This window comes from Pteropus medius, unplaced genomic scaffold (genome assembly GCF_902729225.1).
Source record: "Pteropus medius unplaced genomic scaffold, Ma_sr-lr_union100, whole genome shotgun sequence".
Lineage (NCBI taxonomy): Eukaryota > Metazoa > Chordata > Mammalia > Chiroptera > Pteropodidae > Pteropus > Pteropus medius.
Window position 1 is genome coordinate 10096139 of NW_024344371.1, and position 2899 is coordinate 10099037.

The window sequence follows — 2899 nt, forward strand, 5'->3', positions numbered from 1 at the left end:
AGGAAGGAAGGAAGGAAGGAAGGAAGGAAGGAAGGAAAAAGGAGACTGCTGTTCCGTGCAATATGAGACTCTTTTATCCTTAGAGGAAGCAGAGGCTGAAAATATATAAAGTTTTAAATTTTTCAGATACTTTCTGGGACACCGGATCTAAAATGAGGTCAGGGAAAACAAGATGTTTGGGGTGAAAGTGAAGCTTTTGTCGTATAGATAGATAACTTGCTTTCCCCGAGCCTGAATTACTAAATCCTATTAGAGACAGGCCAGTGACTTAAAGCTGACACAGTATGGCAATTTCCATTCTTAACCCTGGTTTGGGGGATCCTGGGAAAATAAATAAAGTTGGCTTGAGTGTTCCTCTACCTGCATACTATAAAATGTCTGTTTTTCTGGTCTAAAAACAGCAAACGAGAAAGGTCCTCATGTGCATTTTTTTTAGAGATGGAATTCAAACCTGAAGTCTTGAGCAGCTCATAGCACCTTTCCTAACTAGGGCGGCATTAGTCACAGAATTGTTCTCTTGCAGCACAGATATGTAATTACTCTCCTACAGAAATTCTTCTCCCCCTTCTCAGACTGTATTCTCTGCTTCCTACTGAAGTGCCTTTTTCTGAGATATTCAACATCACTCCACTCCTCCGGGAGCTATAAGACAATGATGGGTAAAGTGACACCTATGAAATCTGCCGAGTCTTGCTGGTTCGTGCATCCTCCAGAACCATGACTGATATTTGCGTGGATAGAGTACATGAGATCAGTGTGAACTTGTTTCAGGAGGAAACTGACCTGCCACGAGACCTAACTCTGGGGCATTGAAAAAGAAAGGCTTGATGGGGGTGTCACTACAACTTGCTCTCACAGTTATGGAATGAGACCCAAAGACCAGATGCTGAGCATTACTCACCCTTTCAGTCTCCTGGGTAGACATGTGACCATCTGCTAAAAGCCTGAGTTCACTGAGGTCTTTAAACCAGTAAGATTTGGGACTGGGTGTGGTGGACACCTTTTGATCTGGAGTCTGACAAGACTCAAAAAAAGAGAACTTAAGCCTCCAACCTCATCCATTTGCTTTTCTGTGGAAATTGCCAGGGTGACTACAAATTCAGTTGTAATTTATTTCAAACCCAGGCATGTATCTGGCAGACTTCCTTTGAGAAAACAATGAACTTAGGAATGTTTTAGGTCCCAAGCAGTTGTTCAAAAGCAGATATAACCAACACACATGGAGCTGAGATAGATCCATTTGACCATGATATAGCTGTCATATAAAGCAGGTGTGCCTTTTTTCACTTGAAGATTCATTGGACATTTATAAATTTGGGGAAGTGAAGGGCTTCTCTGACCAACATTCGGACTGTCACTCTGTCAGGAGGCAAACTTTATGAGCACCAAAGGGAATCTTGAAGCTAATTCAGGAGACATTTTAAATGGACTGTTTTATCAATTGAAGGCCAAAAGGGCAATAGGAAACAAATGACCATAAAATGAATTTTCTGCTACTGGAAAAGAAGAGTTCCCTAGAAATTAACATCTCTGCCCTGTTGCTTCATTGATAGGGATTTCCAGTGATAGTCAAAGAACTTTGCTCTTTTATCCCTGCCATATCTCTTGTTCTTTTCAATGTTTATTTCTATTATCATCTACCAATATATGAGGCAATTTTGTGCATAAGGTCTTTCCTAAAGCGTAGCTTAGTTCTATTAACCTTTATGCAGTAATTTATAGTAAAGATCTAAATGGCACTGGTGCATGTAAATAGTGTCTGTGGGCTCCGCTATCATGAGGAAAGTACTGTGCTTAAGTGGCTCCAACAAATTTGCTCAGAACATTATGGAGGAACTGCTGAGCTCTCTATAGGAAATTATTTAGTGAAATTCCACATAAGTTAACATTGCTTTGTAACAGACTTTTTGTTATGTTGAGTCTAGAATTTCTCAGGGAAAATCTGTGGAATCTAAGGCTTCATCTTTTTTTAACATCAGTTTCCGAGCCGCTCATATTAAAAGAAAAAAAAATTTGGAAGCCAAAAACTTCAGGGACTTTCAAATTCCCTTGTAATTTATCATCAAGGATGAGTAGATTTGAGAAATCTCTTTATATCTCAGGAGTGAATACAAAGAAGGTAGAGACACATTTGATCAAGTTGATGTTATCAAATTTCTCAAATTCCTCTAGGATCTGCCTTTACCTTCTCTCATTCCAAAGCAGTCTATCTACCTCTGACCTTCTCCAGAACTGTCCACCCAGACTCACAGGAGGACCTAGAGCAGGGATCCCAACCCCCCGGCCGCGGACCACATAGGTCCCTGACCTGTTAGGAAACAGGCCGCACAGCAGGAGATGAGCAGCAGGCAAGCAAGTGAAGCTTCATCTGTATTTGCAGCCTCTCCCCAGCACTGGCATTACTGCCTCAGCTCCACCTCGGATCATCGGGCATTGATTCTCATAGGAGCACCGTCCCTGGTGCTAAAAAGATTGGGGATTGCTGTCCTAGAGTATCCAATCGGCCTGATCAATCTGTTACTCAAAACTCCCTAGAAATTTGAGTGGTTTCAAAACTACTTCCATCCATCTTTCCCTCTCTCTCTCCATCCATCCATCCATCCATCCATCCATCCATCCATTCATGCATTAATATTCTATTGATCACTTATGCTTATGAGGCCCTCTACTAGATTCTGGGATATACAACTGTGGTTAATGTGAACATGGCTCTTTTCCCCATGCAGTTTTACATCTTTGCTGGGACAAGATACATTCAAAAGGTAATTCCACAAATAATTATTTAATTGCAATTGGACAAATGCTCTAGAGGAAAAGCATGGTGAGGAGAGAATTTAACAGGGGTTTCTGGTCTAGTCTTGTCATGGAGGTCAGAGAGGCCAAGGAAAGCTTCTTTGAG